The sequence below is a fragment of the Panthera pardus genome, unplaced genomic scaffold (assembly GCF_024362965.1).
Source record: "Panthera pardus isolate Hobbes unplaced genomic scaffold, ASM2436296v1 HiC_scaffold_16, whole genome shotgun sequence".
In the NCBI taxonomy this organism is placed as follows: Eukaryota; Metazoa; Chordata; class Mammalia; order Carnivora; family Felidae; genus Panthera; species Panthera pardus.
The window spans coordinates 99,751,401-99,770,340 of NW_026526721.1; the positions used below are offsets into that span (position 1 = coordinate 99,751,401).

General features: G+C 33.9%; 1 pseudogene; it reads left to right on the plus strand.

The window, feature by feature from the left end:
- The first annotated feature begins 14,095 nt into the window (after positions 1-14,095).
- On the plus strand, positions 14,096-14,193 carry LOC128777494 (U6 spliceosomal RNA; annotated as a pseudogene).
- Positions 14,194-18,940: the final 4,747 nt, after the last annotated feature.

The following is an 18,940-nucleotide window of genomic DNA, read 5'->3' on the forward strand; positions in this document are numbered from 1 at the left end:
TAAAATTAAGGGTGACTAAAGTATAACTAAGATTGATTTTCATACCTAGTTTATGAAAGTCAAGATGGAATGTCACATAGATAAATGTTACTGAGATAATTTACCATTGTATCACACATACACATGCAGATAAATAAGTATAAAATAAAAAGAGAATAGGAAGTAGATCCAAGAAAGACATAAAAGGAGAAAGAATGAGAGAAACAAGGAGAGAAAGGGAGAGAGGGAAGGAAGGAAGGAAGGAAGGAAGGAAGGAAGGAAGGAAGGAAGGAAGGAAGAATTGGTTAATTGGAAACCAAGAAAAGATTTGCTTTTAAAAAATCTGTTCCTTAAGTTTCTGCAGTATTTATTGAATGCAGACTAAATATTTGGCTCTGATATTCTTAGCAGCTAAAGGAAAAGGAAATGCATGATTAGACATAAGATTCAGTCATCATCATAAAAACTAATATCAGTTGCTCCTAAGAAGCCAAAGTTTTCCTGGCCCCAAGAGCATAGTATCTCATAAAAGAGACATTGAAAGATATGGCAGACAATGTATTTGGCACTGTTGCTACAATAAACATTGCAGTGAGTATCAAATGGTTGATGGTTGAATGTCCTGTAGTAAAAGATGAGAGCAGTGGGCCACTATGACAGCAATCAAAGTGTGGAGGAGTATACCCCTTAAAAGTTCTCATCACAAGAAAAAACATTGTAACTGTGTGGTGATGGATGTTACCTAGACTTAGTGTGGTGACCTGTTTCTATATTACATACAATTTATTTTTTATTGAATCATTATGTGGTATACCTGAAACTAATATAATGTTATACGCCAAGTACATTTCATTTATTAAATAAGAGAAGAGGAAAATCGGGGCAACAAAGAGACACCAAAGATGAATACTTATGGAAAGACCACGCGAGGACATAGCTGGAAAGTGGCTACCTGCAAGCGTCGGAGAGAGGCCTCAGGAGAAACCAAACCTGCTGACATCTTGATCTTGGACCTTGAGCTTCCAAAATGATAGGAAAATAAATTTCTGTTCACTAAGCCAAAAGAAAAGAACACTAAAGAAAAGGGAAAAAAAGGAAATGTATGGGTTTTGAAGATACATCTTTTGAAGGAGAAGAATAATCTAGGTGTATTCATATTTTAATGTTATAAAAATCTCAATATTATATAGTCACAAATATGTACACTTTATAAAATGAATATATTGTACATAATTCAATTTAATGTTACTATAACTACTAAAGAATCCTTAATGGCCTAGCAGAACTGAGAAACACAGAAATATTCTAGTACTTAAGTTTCAGAGATAATAAAGGTGTTTAGTAAAGATAAAAATTGTACTGACAAAATTAAGCAAAGGCATACATTTCTTAATTCTCTTTTTTATTGTACCATGCAATTTCTGTCATGTAGGCACTGGGAGATTTTGACTCTTATTTATTAAGAGAGTAATATATAGGGGCGCCTGGGTGGCTCAGTAGGTTAAGCGTCCGACTTCAGCTCAGGTCACGATCTCACGGTCCATGAGTTCGAGCCCCGCGTCGGGCTCTGGGCTGATGGCTCAGAGCCTGGAGCCTGCTTCTTATTCTGTGTCTCCCTCTCTCTCTGCCCCTCCCCTGTTCATGCTCTGTCTCTCTGTGTCTCAAAAATAAATAAACGTTGAAAAAAAATTAAAAAAAAGAGAGTAGTATATAATAGCTTGTATTATTTATGTGTATCATTAAAATAAATGAAAACTAGAAAATCCATAATCATAATTTCAAAGAGAGTAAAATAATTTTGCATGCATTGTCTCATTTGATGCTGAAAGTAATCCTGAGTGTAACATTGGTGGCCTCATTTCTTAGATTAGAATCAGAGAATCAGAGAGATTGTATGGTTTCTCCAAACACTTATAACCAATAAATAATAAGAAGGGATTCAGATTCAGGCATTTTGATTCTAAATTAGGCATTCTTTCTATGAATCTGTAATTTTCAGTATCATAACAACTTAATCAATTGGTTAAGTTATTTGTTCAATTAAAATTTATTGAACATAGTTTGTACTAATTATGAGTTGATGGGTAAAAAATACATAATTATAACATTTAATTTCTGCTCAACAAAAATTCACAGTATATTAAGGAAATAAAAGGACACTAATCATTTTCATACTAAAGTTAATTATCCAATATTCTAGTAATTAGTTCATATGCTGTTATAAATTTTTTGCATCATGAGTGATAACCAATGGTAACTCACCAAAATTTTCCTGAGCTAGCATTATTCTAGAATAATATACATTTAATTTACTTTCAGATATATAAATGTATGTTTATCACTAAGCACAATTACTGGCACTGAGGACAATGAGTAGTTACAATAATAGTAAAAATTCTTAATATTTTTTATAAGAATGGTAGGAACCATTTGCAATTATTATGTATGTCTGTTATAATGAAACATTACCTTGGTTAAACAATATATGCTGAATGGAAATTTTTCACAAAGAAGTGTTTTCTATCTTTAAAAACTTGTATGGACAATTTAAGAGGTCAAGTAAGAACGATTGTGAAATAGGCTGAAAGGAATACGGGCATAATTCATCATTTACATATTGTATTACCAAAGTGCAAGACTTTTTTGAACTTTAATGAATGCTACACTTGTCTTTAAAATTTGCAAGTGACTTTTCCAGTCATGCTGCATGTGGGGTCTGATTCAGAACTTCCATTTCAGTAGACTATAACATACATTTAAGTGAATTCTAGAAAAAGTGGTCACCTGCATAAGGTGTAAGGGGGATTCTTTTTTTTTTTTTTTTCCTTTTCCTTTTCCAATTTAATTTAGTCTGCTTCATTTTCCTTGCTTTGGCACCTTTCCCATTTTTTCCCCTATAATTAAATACTTCATCAGCGCAATGCATGCTTCTAGGCACCCACTTTGGAATCAAACAGACCCAGTTACAATTTAGGATGTGATCAAAACTAGTTATGTGACTATGGGTAAGTTACAACTTTCTGATGATTCATCTTCTTCTCTTGCAAAATGATTATTTAACAAAAAAAACCCCTCACATAATTATTATAAAAAACTTATTTAGCATGTGTGGTAGGGGAGGGAGGGGAGAGACAGACACAGAGAGAGAGAGAGAGGGGAAAGATCCTTCTTCCTTTTCACATACAATCATATTTTATCTTGAGAAAAAGAATAAAAATCAAGAATTATGGGTATGTTTAGATTAAGAGTAAGAACATACCTGTAGTTTTGGACAAACCGATCCACTTAGTAAATTTTTCCTGGCTTATTTCAGTTAATCTGCCTCTTGAAGCAATACATATGTTAGTAAACAAAAAATGATTATTTTACTAACAATGCTGTAGCTCTACATTGGAATAATCTTTTTGTTTCTTTTTCAAATAGCATAGAGAAATGCAACTGCATTTCTATACATTTTCAATCTCTCATGTAAGAATTTTCCTCAGTAAAATGTTTCTTGTGATCTTTATAATAAAAAGTTTTATATTTCATTGTATTTATGCCTTATTATTAAAAAATATGCTGAATACTTCTGTAAAGGTACATATAAGATAAAGTACATAGTTATATGGGTTCCCTATGTTTACTGAGTCAAAATTAGTAATTTTTTCATTATCATTTTATTAATAGACTTCATTTGTTCCTTAAATCAATGTGTATTTTCAGCTTAATATTTAGAAGAAGATCAGCTTTGGAAAATTCTCGCATTATTGACAAATATTAATAAAGGAGGGAAAAAAAGGCAAATGATGAATTAACAATGAAACAAATTATACAACTGAATTTTAGTCAGTTCTCAATACATTTTTGAACTAGTGAATAGTGACTAGCTGTCCTTTTATCCTTTTTGTGGCAGAAGCAGAACAAAGGAAAATGAGTGTAGACCGCTTTAGGTTAGCACTCAAGGAAATCACATAGGTACTGAGCAGAGAGGCAGCTTGACTAGAACATTTATGAGAATGCTGTTGATATCTGTGTTGTAGTGATAATTTTCTTCTATGAGATGGAATAAATTGCTCATTGCTTTTATAAACTGATTTATCTTGATGACAGTGTGAGTTTTTGTAGCATCATAAAACAAATACATTTATGGTAATTTATAGTTTATGATTTATTTAAAGAAATTAATGTACCTTTGACTGTTGTGTCATTTCTTACAATGGGAGGTTGTAAAAAGAGATGTATATGCAGTTAACACCCTACTTTGAAGAGAGGAGTGTTGAAGCATATTGAAGCATGTTAAGAATGTGGTAGTATTACGTTCTCAAGGATATTTCTACCTTTATTTTAGGTTCTCCATAGATAATCCGATTGCTAATGTTCACAATATTTTTTTTTTCAGAGTTATTTAGCATTGATTGTACTCATTCACAATTTGTTGGCTACATGAACAAATTTGAGCTTTCCTGAATTCAAGTTCTTGAAAAAGAAAGACCTACATCAATTACAGTGAATGAACAATCAAGAAAGCACACCTGCTCCTTCTTTTAATTTTAATGATGTGAATAAGGTGACTAAAACCTAATTATTTTGTATCTAAATATAAGTCTGGGTAATCTAGATGTAATGCTTAAACAGACACATAAAGACTATTTTGACCATCTTTCTACAATTCTTATTCAACTAATTTTTACTTATTTATATTCCATTCAGTTATCATTGTCATGCCTTTCAGTACTTTCTGTTATTTATAAAATCTCTCCTCAAGACTGTACCAATAGCTTCCTAACTGGTCTTTTTAAATCTATGCTTAGTCTTGTTTAGTATCATTGGTCACATTTTCTAAAATATTAAATCCATAAAATCACTCACCTTGTTTTTTAAATTTATTTATTTATTTTGAGAGAGAGAGTGTGTACGCACCCTTGCTCACAGGAGTGGGTGAGGGGCAGAGAGAGAGAGAGAGGGGGAGAGAGAGAATCACAAGCAGGCTCTGTCAGTGTGGAGCCCGACATAAGGCTCCATCTCATGAACTGAACTGTGAAATCATGACCTGAGTTGAAACCAAGAGTCAGAAGCTTAACCGACTGAGCCACCCAGGCGCCCCAAAAACTCACCTTGTAAAAAATCTGCTGGGAGTCCCCAATATCTGTTGTACAAATACCCTGTGAATCAGGTTGGAATTCAAGGATCTTCATTACTTGTGCCCAACGAACATTTCTAAAGCGTGTGCCAGGAGCAAACGTTTAATATCAACACTCGGTTTAGTTAGCGGCCTATTTAACAAGTTTTGAGCAATATAGTAGAACAGCTGTAGTAGTGGTTGTTGTAGCAGCTCTAATGTCCACTATTTATTTATACTAGACATTCCATAGCATTTATCTTAGTCAATCTATTAAAAAGTCTTTTTTAAAGAGATTATTATCCTCACATTATAGATGGGAAAACCAAGGTTGAGAAACGTTACTGGTAACTAGTCCTAACTCATGCAGCTAAAAGTAGCAGAGACACTTTGCATCTAAGCCCATTAAATGCTGAATTATGTCCCTTGTGAACAGTTAAGTCTAAGTAATTTTTGACTCAATAAGGAACAATTATTGAAGATTAATTTAGCCTCTGTACATTTAGCATAAAGTTAAATTCATTATGCTTGACTTGTTTTCTGCTATTATATTGTGTAAATCCCACCTTAAGTGAAAGTCAAATTCATTTCTAGAACACTTTGATTTTTTAAAAAATCATTCTAATGCTTTAGTTACCATATTCCATTTTCTGGAGTCTAGCTGTTGGATTATTACTTGTAATTCAAAAACCTTTCAAATATAATTCTACTAAGAGACATTGGTATCAACGTTACTTAAAATGATTTTAAAAAAACCTCAGGAGCACCTGGGTGACTCAGTTAGTTAAGTGTCTCTTGATTTAGGCTCAGGTCATGATCTCGCAGTTGGTGGATTTGAGCCCCGAACTGGGCTCTGCGCTGACAGTGCAGAACCTGCTTGGGGTTCTTTCTGTCTCTCTCTCTCTCTCTGCCCCTCCCATGCTCTAGCTCTCTCAAAATAAATAAATAAACTTTCAAAAATAAAATAAAATAATAATAAAAAACACCACTCAATAGCCACATGACTGTTAGTAAATTATTTTCAGTATTGCTTTACTCTTTTACCAAATGAACTGGTTGAACCAAATGGTCCCAGTGTTATCTTCCCTGTATAGTATAATTTATTGTCTTTTATTGGTAGAAGTATAATACAACAACAAACCCAAATCACTCCTAGGTAATAATTGTTTTTAATTATTATGGAACAGAGATGGGTGAGTGGATAGAAAGACAGATAGATGGAATGTACTGTTGTCTAGAAATAATAACAAATATAAAGAGAAAAGATGAGGGTTTTTTAAAGTAAAATTTAAAGAGAAAGGAAAAGAAAGAATATTTAGAGAACAAGGTTAATGACTGAAGGAGACTAGAATGCAAACATGGTTGGGAGATTTAAGGCACTAAAGTCAAGTATCAAATGTGGCTTATTTCTCTTATCTTTGCATATTTATCAAACAAGTTATGCTATTTGCAGTTTAAAAATAGTATTTGGGAAGTGTAAATATACAGTAAAATTCATAAAAATCAAACATTCTATTACGACCACAGTAGTTTTCAATCTCTAAATTTTTAGTGCGCATTTCATCTTTTTTATAATAAAAAATTTCAAACACATAGAGAACTGGTATAATGGACTCTTTTTTTGAGTGACACTCAGTTTCAAAACTTATCAGTTCATAATCAGTCTTGTTTCATCTACATCAACCACAACACCCTGACACCACATCCTCAAGATTCCTTAAAAAGACCTCCACCACTAGGAGGAAAATAAGACAGCTGCAAAGAAACAGGAGGACAAAGCCAAGAAGAAGCATGATAGGAAATCTACCTACCTGGATGAGGCAGAGGACAATGGAGGTGGAGAGTGGGTAAATTTGGGGATTAGGGGAAGTGCCCCTTGTTAAGGAGAAACCAAAAATGTTTGCCAATGGAATGGAGATCACCCATGCTGTTGTCATCAAGAAACTGAATGAGATCCTGCAGGCATGAGGCAAGAAGGGAACTGATCAAGGAGCCTAGATTAGGCTGCTACAGCTGCTAGTTCTGTTTGCATCTGAAAACAACCTGGGGGAGGGTGTCATAGTCAAGATCAAGTCCAGTATCATTGCCTCTCTCTATGATTACAATCGAACCTGGCCACGTACAGGAAACCCGAGATGTGGCAGAAGTACCTGGGCTGCATCAATGAGCATCAGCTCATCAGGACTTCCTGTTTGCAAACCCCAACATCTTTGTTGGAGAGAACATTCTGGAGGAGAGTGAGAACCTGCACAATGTTGACCAGCTACTGCGTGTCCGTGGCTGTATCCTAACCCTGGTGGAATGAATGGATGAAGAATTACAACCTCTCTTGCTCCTGGGTTGTATCATAGAGTATTTTTGACATTAGATGATTTCATTTATATTCATTTTAGTATATATCTGTAAAATATACGACCTTAATAAAAACTTATTCCCCATACTATTTATTGTTATCCGTAAATAAATTTAACAATAATTCTTTAATATTCAAATATCTGTTTGGTATTAAATTTCCCCAGCTGTCTTACAATTTTTATTGTTGATTGATTTAAATCAGGATTCAAATTTTAAACAGTATCATTGCTTGATATTTTTTTATTATGTTTTGTTATGTTCTCACTTGCTTACTTATTTCTAGTCTTAAGTCAAACTATCTCAGTTCTTTCACCATGCTGTACCATTTTCTTCCAGAAAGCCTTTTCTTATCTTCAGTAACCTCATCTGGAATGACTTTCCTCCAATTTTTTACTTGGCTAGTTATATTTAATCCTGTGAGTCTCATTTTAAATTTCAACCGCTTAAGAAATAATTCTCTATTTACTTATTGTAAAGCCTGATCCCCCTTCTCTCAACTATCTTTTTCTATCTATACTCACTGTGTATTTTTAAAAGCACATTATCTCTCTATAGGTATTCTATTTATCTGTTTTCTTATCTTTTGATTTGGCTTCCTGCCGGAGCAGAAATCATATACATCTCATTTTTCAACAAATCCTCAATGGTCAGTACTGTGCTTAATTTATATAAACTCTCAAGTGTGATTTGTTTAGTGAAGGAGTATATAAAGCCCTTACTTTCGTCCTATGGCATTGTTGTCCTACATCAATAGAATAATAGAAACTGTCCAAGGAGAGAATTCTTTCAAATTTCTACTTTTCACTTAGAATTTCACCATATTTTAAATTACTTTATTCTCTCCAGCTTCAGAGAAATGCTTAACTCAGCTATCTGAACATCTGGTCTCTGGTCTTATCTCTGCCCAACCCTGCCAGGATTTCCTTTTGTGTCTTTAATTTCTCTTTTCTTCTGGTGACTCTTTCTACTTGGCTTCCAAGAAACCAAGAAATTCAGTCATTGACTCTGCTCTCCTTTTTTCTTGCCCTTCTATATCTACTGCTTTAAAACCATAGGCTATACCCTGTACTATTTTACAGCCTGCTTCATCATCTCACATGGTTTCTGCTAACAGCCCTCACTAAAATGTTTCTAAAAAAATTGATTTATCAATCACAAACCTCTCTCTTAGGGTTTATTCCAGCTAGCTTTTCTACTGCATTTGACTCTGAGGCTGTCCACTTGAGATTCTTGTGGCAATCTTAGTCTATTGTGTTCTGTATCTTTTGATATTTCCTTTTCTTTTACCTTACATTCAAAATGAGAACACATTTTTATCTTAAATCCTAATTTTTTAAACTGTTCTCTCTCAACATATACATCTATTTGAATGTAAATCTCTGTATAGAAGTTCCTTAATGATTATGTTTTATATACACATAGTTCTCAATAGATGTTTGTTAAGTGGAATTGACTTGAAGCAGTAGATCTTATTTCTACCCTTTGTTCTTCCAGATTTGAATCTGTTATGAGGGACTAGCATGGCCACCCCAAAAGTAGTTGCCTCATAGATTGAATCACTGAGACATAATCCAAGTCAATGAACCCTTCTTTTAAAGATGATATAGTAGTCTGCAAGAGAAATTAACTATTTTCTCTAAATTTCCTACATTTGATAATCACACTGGTTACTGACTGGTCTGCTTTATGGAGGAAGGGAAATATGAAAAAGAGTGCTAGAGTCCATAGGGTTTTATGCAATAACCATGTCTTTCTTCTAATATTGAGTAATAAACGGTGGTTTAAAAGTGCAACGGTGAATGAAATTAGGTGAATAAAATCTTATTGATACATTGTGAATCCAATTTAAAACAATTCATATAAGGTAGAGTCCCAGTCCTTTTACCACACCCCAAACACCTCCCTCACTGATATTTTTCAAATGTTCTGAGATCTGAGACATTTCCAGAGATATAATTGTGTCTGGTATGTTAATATTGCTACTTCTAATGAAATTGTATTATGAGGCCTCAGCCTTAAATGAGTTCTTTGGTATTTGTGGTTTCCAAATATATATGGAGATTCTAAAAGCCATCTCATAATCCTTATACGGAGAAATATAATGTGTGTGGCTAGTAAGAGTTGCTTTGTACATGGAAGGATAGAGATTGCATCAAGGCAGTAGAGTGAGCACACAAATCAAACCCCATCTGAATCACAGGAAATATTTTAGATAGAGTCCATCAGCTGTAACATGGCAAGTGTCATAAATAGAACAGCCTTTCTTAGGTATATTTAAAAAACAGAAAGTAGGAATGTGAAGTCACAGCCTAGATCTCAGAAGAAAAATAGAACAATTCCAGGCCCAGAAACAATAAATACAATGAGCAAAGGGGAGTCCTGGGATATAAATGAAGATAATTAAAATATTGTCTTTAGGAGAGCTGACCCCAGCCTTTCTCTAAGATTGGATTAGTGAGTTAGACAAGGGAACTGATAGATTGTTAAGGAAAAAAATCTTAAATTCTCAGACATGTCCTTCAAAATGCATAAACTGTCTTTACAAAAGTCAAAGATATAAATACTAGAAGAAAAATAATAAAATAAAAATATAAAGTGAAGTTTGGAAGATACATCTGTGTGATAGAAGAATCTTTAAGGACAGTAGAGAGAATACAGGAGAATAAATAAGAAAAAATGGTAGAAACTATTTCTTTAAGTTGAAAATAAGCAAAAAGTTTAATTTTATAGATGTAAGTTCATTTATATTTTTAATGTTTTGATATAATTTCCTGATACAAGGCAATTGAAGTTGTTGGTCATCAGTTTATATCACCTGGTTTAAAGATACTGGTAGAATTGTTGAAATCAAATATTATATACTATTAATATATAAATATTAATATATAAATATTAATATATAAATATTAATATATAAATATTAATATATAAATATTAATATATACCATATAATATATTGTATTTACACTTATCACAGTAAATAAAATCATTATATATAAAGTATATTACATAAAAGATGTTACATAACAGCCTAATAAATTGTAGCATGAGAGAAGATGATTTTATTTAATATATCTAGTTTTATACCTGTTTTGTAGTATTGAGGAATGATGGTGCAGAAAAAATAATATAGGTCATGTTGCACATTAACTGCCTTAATTTAGCTATAAAAATTAGATTTTATGGTGCAAAATTGCCTTACATCCAAGAAAAGTTAGATTTATAATGGGGTAAATTTTTTAAACAAACAAACAAAACAAAACAAATATAAGAAATGGCAAAAATAAACCTGATGTCCCAATGCTCACATCAGGATTTATTAGTAGTTTCAAATTAAGGTCTTTGAATTTTTAAAATGCATAGCACTCAGTTTTCATCATGTGATGTGTATACTTACAGGAATTAATAAACAATGTAAAAACATATTGGCAAAATCTATAAATATAAAGTAAAATTATGTATAGCAGTCTCTATCAATAGTTTAAAGCAGAATTTCTCAACCCTGAATGCACATTATCACCCTCTGGGGAGATATAAAAAGTATCACTGCTGAGGACGCAGTCCCAGAGATGCTGATTGAATTGGCCTGGATGGCATTCTGGAAAGACAGTTTTCAAAAGCTCCCTAGGAGATTCTAATGTTCAGCCAGGGATGAGAACCAGTGGTTGGAATTAATAGTATGGATTATTAGTCAATATTAGCACATGTATAAATATATAAATAGATTTTATTTTACTCTTTAAAACATTTAGAAACCCGCTTTAGGACAGAACCTTACATATTCCCTAACATACTTCTGCTTCTGCTTTTGTTACCACCAATGATGAGGAACTCATAGTGCCCGGAACCCAGTAGTCAATGAAATAATTATTTGCTGAACTGTGAGTTGAGCTCCTTCCTGACATTACCTAATGCACCATTCCTTGTAATACTCCTCTCCAGTGTTTTTAAATGTAGAGAGGTCCTTTCCCATGTCATAACCAGCATAATCACCATCCATATTTTCTGTACTTGTTATGGCTCTATTAAACATAGAATATTATGTTTATACTCTATTTCCTTCCCTTGGGATCCTCAATTACTTAGATTTACCTATATATTCATTTTCATTATAGCAGCTCATCTCTCACTCACCTCTTATATATCACTCTTTGTAACTTCAGGCTAGGGAAAGAAGAAAAACATCCATGCTAATCTGAGAGAAAAAGCGCAGATACTTTTGCACATGAAATAAAACTTATGTTAACTGGAAGAGCAATTGATTAATTTTTTAATTCTCATGGTGAATGTTTTTAATTGTAGGTATTTTGGAGGAAAGCAAGCCATAGGCAAGTTGGAACTCCCTCCCTTTTCCATGGCCAACTATCTGTATCCCCACCTCTAGCAGATTATAACAACTTGGGAAAAGAATTTACCTTTTTATGATAAGGAAGCAACAGAAATGGACAAATGAGATAAGTCTTAGACATCTTATGTGTTAGATTCAAGCATGATCTTGTATGTGTGTGTGTGTATGACAAATTACCAAAAACTTAGTAGTTTATGACAGTACAGATTTATTATCTCATATTCCTCATGGATTAAGAGTTAGGCACGGTTCCCTGTATCCTCCACTTAGAGTCTCACAACGCTGCCATCACAGTATTGACCAGATTGCATTCATGCCTGGAGACTTGACTGGGGAAGAATCTACTTTCATGCTGATTTAAGTTTTTGGCAAAATATCACTTGCAGTTATATGATTGAAGGCCCCAACTCCTTCTTGGCTGTCAGCTGGAATCAGCCTTCAGGTTCTAGAGACAGCTCACAGTTCCTTGTCACATGGGTTTCTTCAACTTGGCTGCTTACTTCAACACTACAAGGAAATTATCTACCACCAGCTTGCTAAAATGAAGTCTTACAGCATATAACCTAATATTAATGGAGTGATATCCTCTTCCCTTTGCTGCATGCTGTTGGTTACAAGATAGTCTCAAGTCCCTTGCCTACTCACAGGAGATTATATAAAAATGTGAACACAGAAATGAGAATCATTTAGGTCATTTTGGGGCGTATTTGCCAGAGGTTTGTTTTTTAAAAATTTATTTAAATTTTTATTTATTTTTGAGAGAAAGAGAGAGACTGAGTGTGAGTGGGGGAGGGGCAGAGAGAGGGAAACACAGAATCCAAAGAAGACTCCAGGCTCTGAGCTATCAGCACAGAGCCTGACACAGGGCTCGAACTCATGAACCATGAGATCATGACCTGAGTCAAGTCAGACTCTTAACTGACTGAACCACCCGGGTGTCCCTGCCAGGTGTTTCAATAACCATAAACTTAGGTTATTTATGTAGGGAGAGATGTTCATACTTACATTATAAAAAAAGTGGGTGGAATACTAGGGGAAATTCCTAAGAATATAAAATCAGTAAACTCTACCAATCCTTCCCTATACATAAAATTAGCAAGTTTGCCTCTTGTGTGATACAATAAAAGGGAGTCAGTAAGCCCTGGGACATATTGTTTCTTATTCCCCATTCCTGTACATGCTTGAAATCTGACCCCCTGTGCATTAAGTTGGTAAACTCTCGTCACTGTTCAGTGTGCATTTACTTTGAAGAAACATGGGTAAATTATTATTCATAAAATGAAAGAAGATAGAATAGATTAGGCTGGGGTTACAAATTCTCCTTCCCAAATTTAGTGCTTTAAAATAACAAAGGTATAAGTGTTGCTCATACTCCATATTGATTGTAGTTCATCAGGGCATTCTGCTTCCTGTCTTCCTTACTATCTGGAAAATTCTTGGTCTCCTGGCAAGGGAAAGAGTATATGGCAAACTGTACACCTAGCTCTCAAAGTTTCTACTAGAGGAGACCCATGTCACTTTTCCTTATATTGACTAAAGTAAGTTACATGGCCACATTTAATTTCAAAATGGTGGACCATGAAAGAGAATTGTAAAGAGATGATGTACTGCACTGAAGACTAGTAAAGAGGGCAGGGTATTTCCAGTTAGAGATGGGAAGTCAGATCACCCTCCAGATTGGGAAGAAGTAGACATATATGCTTTCAGTGTTAAACCAGCTAACGACGAGTTAATACAATCTTTGTTTACTTAAATTAATCCTCTTCTCCAGTTAAGTAGACAGCTTGGGGAAGCTCAAGGGCAAAGGACTTCCTTGTTTATAGCACCCTGCTCCTGTCTACAGTCAAGCGTCCACTTACCGATGTACCGGCGCTGCTCTCATATTTTTCATTTACCTTTAGAACTCAGGTATCTCTCTTCTTCTTCAGTATATTGTATCATTTAAAATGATGATAAACATAAATTATTTGGAATCAAATTATGATGTGATATCATTTTCACTGAAGGAAGAAAAAATATTTACATAATTTCAGGATACTTGGAATTATGAAAACTAAATGCTATTTATTTATTTATTTATTTATTTATTTAGTGAGAGACAGAATCGGCACAAGCAGGGGAGGGAAAGGGAGAAAGAGGGACACAGAGAATCCCAAGCAGGCTCCACACCATCAGCATGGAGCCTGACATGGGGCTCCAATCTGCAAAACTGTGAGACCATGACCTGAGCCGAAATCAAGAGCTGGACACTTAACCAACTGAGCCACCAAGGTGCCCCCCAAAATTAAGTGCTTTTTAAAATAAGATTTTTTGTGTTCACCTTGGTAGCATGTATACTAAAATTGATATGAGATTAGTATGACACCTGCTCAATGTTGACACAAAAATTCATGAAGCATTTTGTACTTTTGTGACGATAGTTAACAATTATATATTGGATACATGAAATATGCAGAAGATAGATCATAAATTAATATTCTCACCACACACACTTGCACATAGTGGTAACTATGTGGAAATGATGGGTATGTTAATTGGCTTAATTGTAGCGATCCTTTTACAGTGCATACACATATCAAAACATTATGTTGTACACCATAAAAATATACAGTTTTTGTATGTGAAATATACCTTAATAAAGCTGCTAAAAATAAAAAAATAAAATTTTTTAAAAGGTAGGTTTTGTTGTTGTTTGGGATTTTTAGTTTCTAAAATCTTATGGAAGAGTTATGCTAAAGTCAGACACTGCAAATGAAAAGGACATAATTAATGTTCATCCTGTGTGAGATATTTCATATACTATTCTGAACTTATGTGCTAATAGAAGAAACTTAAGTTGTAATAGATAATTTTGGTTATTTTTAAAAAATATGTATTTTAGTTTTCACTTTTATCTTTATGTGATGTCATTTTCACTGCATGAAGGAAAAATTTTTGCATAATTATTATTTATGTCAGTTGGGAAAATCTGATTTAATTTTCTGTGAACGACCAATTCTCTGTCATTCATGTGCACTTCTGAGACCACTGCTATAATCTGTAATGAGAAGAGTGTTGTTTTTCTTTGATGATAGATTTTACATCCTTTTGATGATTGCTCCAGCCTTTTTCTCTGAATTTCAGAGAAACTCCAGAAACCTTAGATTCATTTCTAGGTATTGATAAAGGATTAGAGGAAAGGAAAAGTAACCATTCCAAAAGTCCTGAAAACTATCTTTTGTCTAAAATATTCAAACTCCAGTAAATCTCTCAGACAAATTGCTGAGCCCAAGATTCACTTAGAAGAACATCTCAGTGCTTCCACAACAGTATGGAAGTAGTTATGTAGCATTTTCTCTATCTATTAAAAGGTAAATTTAGTAGCTGCCCAGTGAGGACTGAAACCCTCAATTACCCTAGTTGTCGGGAGTGCTGAGGGCTAACAGCTCTCAATTCATCCCCTCTCCAGGAATTGTTCTCAACTGAAAAGATCTGCTTTTCCTACGTCCATGTCCCCTTTCCAGGGCAGTTTGCATTAAATGACTGGTTTGTAAAGGTACAGGAAAGGGAACTCCCTTGTCTTAAGACAGGATTATTCTGCAAGACTGCCCCAGCTCCAGAACATCTTCCGCAACACGGCCTTACTCTTTTCCCCTCATAGTTGATCCTCAGAGCATTTTCCAATAAACTCACTTTATGAAAATGTCAGAGTCAGAGTCTGTTTTCCAGAGAAACCAAACTGTGATAGGGGAGTATAGACACACAACAGAAGCACAAACATTCATTCACACCATGTTTTTTTAACAATTCATCTTCTGGGAACAACCTTCCGGTTAGCACCTCTGCTGGTGCAAAATGAAAGCACTCAGAGATGTTCAAGTACATTCTAAAAATTTCCTTTTGAACTTCCCACAAAGAATTAACAATTAGGGACCTAAACTCTGCAGCTTTATTTGCAACTTCTAGATGATCATCTGCTAGCAAGATGAATGGCTTTTCTACGGTTGGGAAAATAGATTCTTTTGTTCAAATAGAATGTTTCTGAGCTGGCGTGGGAACTGCCCATAACTAACCTATAGGTCAGATTTTTAGGTAAATCTGATGATGAATTCCTATTCTAGAGAAAGATATTTGAAAACTTGTAGCATCAAGCAGCAATGAAGAGTACATTATCTGGACTCCATTATCTGCATTATCAAGTATATATCTAGGCTCCTCAGGCATATTACAAAGTTTGCATCTATCTTATGTTTTTAGTGTTTCAGAGTAAAGAAACTAGACTGGAATTAGAATAAAACAAAATAAACTACTTTCTTTTGGTTTTGCCTAAACTAGGAAGTATAGCTAAGTGGTCCTTAACCAGTGATTTTGCCCCTAGCGAATTTTTCAAATTTTCTGGAGACACTTTTGGTTGTCTCAACTCTGAAAGGAGGAATGTCATTGGCATCTAGTGGGTAGAGTCCAGGAATATTGCTAAGCATCCTACAATGCACAGTGCAGACCTTCTAAACTAAGACTTATCTGCCCCAAAATATCAATTGGTTGAGAAACCCTGCTGGAAGGCACTCACTAATGAAGGTAGGGTCAGAGTTACTCCACTTCTTCAATGGAAAACTACTAAATTAGCCAAACAATTTCTGTAAATGTGGCACTATTCTATAAACATGTCCATGGTTTATTTTGTTTCTTTCTTTCTTATGCTACAGACTTCCAAAGATCATACAGCATTTCCAGATTTCTTAACATCAGCAGCTGAAGGAAAAGTGATGAAAATTGCAGAAATGTATAAAACCATGCTGATCTCATGGTTCATGGATTATAGAGTATAAGAGATATACACACAACACATATACAGGTATATATTGATATAATTTATAATTTTGTTCTTTTGTGCATTAGAGATTAGGTGAAAGTGAACTCTTTGGCATCGGATAATCATGTTGGCAATGTGACCTCTGTGAAAATAAGAGTGCACATTTTTCCAGCAGTCTTTTCTTGTAAAAATGCTGTTGGACTGCTGCTATAATGCTTCAGTTCAACAAATATTTATTGTGCTTACTGTAGATACAGTTGTGGAGTTTGGATGGAGTAGCATATCATTCTGCCTGGACAATTTACATTTTTCTACATGGCTAACTGCTTAGAATTGGGACTAATCTGTGTCTGTTTAAACGAAGTTAAAATTTATTCCCTTTTTATAGTCTGATTTTGGGAAAACAAAAAGGAGACTTCACTTTTTTAGCTTAAGCACCTCAGGATGAACTTTAGAGAAGTCAACTTAAACATATATTTGATTTTAAAATGCTACTTGCAGAAAGCTAACTGATAACCAGTTAGATCAATTTGATTTTTTATTTAGCTAAAGAAATGATCAATACTGTAAATCTTGTGATAGTCCATTTATGCAGTTAGTTAGATTACAAGACTTGAAGTTGTTAGTCTAATTGTATTACAGAGATTAAAGGCAAAGAGCCAACCTCAGATTTAAGAGTTGATTCTCTACCAGGAATTAAACCTATCTCTGCCATTTCCACTACAAGCCATGATACTGTGACCTAGATACTAACTTTCTCTATAGCTGTCATCAGGAATTTGATTTTCTTCCCTGTGAAATTTACATTGCCCACAAAAGATATTTGTTAAAAGCATTCTCCACTTAGTTACCACAAAGATGATTTAGAGGTCCCCTGAATGATCTTATGTCACCCTCTTTTTTAATAGTTTACAAGGTCTTGATTTGATGTTTTGAGTTGTTTGTCCAGCTTAGAAAAGACAGGCCATCGAAAGCCAGGAGGAGCCTTCAGTTTGAACAAAAGATGCCCTTGTGGACAGTCAGGCAAAGGTGTCAAGTCCTCAGGGAATGGCAAGGGAAGAAAGCTCAATATGTCAGAAATTTACAGAAAGAGCCTCTGGGTAATGTTGCTTTCAAGTGGAGGGTCCTTTAGCCAGGTTCTAATAGGTTGCCACTGGATCTAATACTTCTTGCAAATGCCAGCAAGAAAACCAGTGAGAATCATCTTATTTCCAGCGAAGTCCAGTAATAGATCCTAATAATAAAAAATAGGTGCAGAATATCCAAATTGCCTAAGTTCAAATATCAGCTCTAGTGCTGGCTAGCTACTAACCTCTCTGTGTCTCGCTTTCTGTGCTTAACTGTGAAACTTGAAAATAACAGCACATCTGTGCTTGTTGTGAAGATTAAAAGAGTTTATGTTTGTAGCAATGACATTCTGAATGTTAACTACAATAAGGTAAATATTTTATCTTCAAAAAGCCTCTAAAATTAGAGAAATCAAATATACTTTCATTTTGACTAATTTGTTTGAATTTTGTGTATGGTCAATAAAAGGATTCTGGTTAGTGTTTTACTCAAGGAATATTTTAAGAGATGTCAATCATAATAGTTGTTTTTCGGTATGCAAGATAAGCTATAGGAGTCAGGGTCTAGTAATACCTCAAATAAAATTGGCTCAAAGTAAATAGAACCTAATTATTTATTTAAAAAAAAAAAGATGAAAATATTTTAAATGGAGTCAAATGTGAAAGTAATCTCCAAATCATAGAATTCTAGCATAAAAACTCTGGCCTTGGGATTAAATGGAGAAAATAAAAGGATTACAGTGTTCAGTGTTTTTGTGGATATAATTAAGAAGGAGTTCAGGATAAAATTCTAAATAGGCTCAAGAAGACTTTACATAAATCATAAATAATGCACCAAAGGAATTATGGATATTTGGGTTTCATAATTACACTCTAGGATTTTTTAAGGAAAACTGCTTGAAAAGAAATGATAATTCTCTTCCCAAAGCAATCTTTATTGTTCCTATTAGAGACAAAATATTATCCCAGTTGGATTATTTTAAATGAGCAGGATGATTATCATGTACATAGAAATTATTAGTGAAGATTAGACTCTGCAGTATAATACAATGGTGAATTTGAATTAGACTCGAGGTGCCTTTGCTTCCGTATAGCTACATGGGCTTGGGAAGACAATTCTTTTCTATGAACATTTTGCAGATGTAAAGTGAATAATAATTCCTATCTTTACTTCACAAATTTAATTTAAAGTAGATGAACACAAATTTATATATATATATATATATATATATATATATATATTTAAAACATTAAAACAATGTCAAAAACAAATTATTATTATTATTATTATTTTGCCT